The 599-nt window shown below is 29.9% G+C and overlaps 1 non-coding gene across 1 annotated transcript; it reads right to left on the bottom strand.

Moving 5' to 3' along the window:
* Positions 1–35: 35 nt before the first annotated feature.
* On the bottom strand, positions 36–107 carry TRNAQ-CUG. Its single transcript has one exon. It is a non-coding gene; the product is annotated as a tRNA-Gln (tRNA).
* Positions 108–599: the final 492 nt, after the last annotated feature.

Raw genomic sequence — 599 nt, 5'->3', positions numbered from 1 at the left:
CAAATCCAAAGATTTACCCAATTCCTAAAAACTTTAGGTCCCACCGAGATTTGAACTCGGGTTACTGGATTCAGAGTCCAATGTCCTAACCACTAGACCATGGGACCACCTTGTTTGGAACAGTGTAACGTCATCTTGTTCTTAACAAAACTGGACTATTTCACTTGAGTTGGGCCGCTCTTTCTTTGTTTGCCTGTTATTTTAGGCCCATAGTTTTTTACACGTGCCATATCCACACACAGACACTGACACATACACAAATAAATAATTGAATTAATTAAATTTTGCAATCTGAATTATAATTATTTTTATATTTGGCATTTGTATTTTTTTTAATATCAATTTACTATCTTAATCTTACAAAATTTTACACTTGTCATTTATAACTGTTTCTCAACTAAGTTTCTTGTCGGAAAAACATCATATGCAATGCACACGTGATGTTTAAGGGTTATGTTATGTGGTATTTTTTATATATGGACAGCATATAATGCTTTTTAAGCAAAAAAATTTATAAAAAGATGATCATATATAATAAAATGCAAATTTCGCAAAATTAAGATAGAAAATTGATAAAAAAAAAAATCAATCACAAAATA

This window comes from Sesamum indicum, unplaced genomic scaffold (genome assembly GCF_000512975.1).
Source record: "Sesamum indicum cultivar Zhongzhi No. 13 unplaced genomic scaffold, S_indicum_v1.0 C03006, whole genome shotgun sequence".
Taxonomy (NCBI): domain Eukaryota; kingdom Viridiplantae; phylum Streptophyta; class Magnoliopsida; order Lamiales; family Pedaliaceae; genus Sesamum; species Sesamum indicum.
Note: the sequence above shows the minus strand (reverse complement) of the source record. Positions and strands in the feature narration are given on the sequence as shown.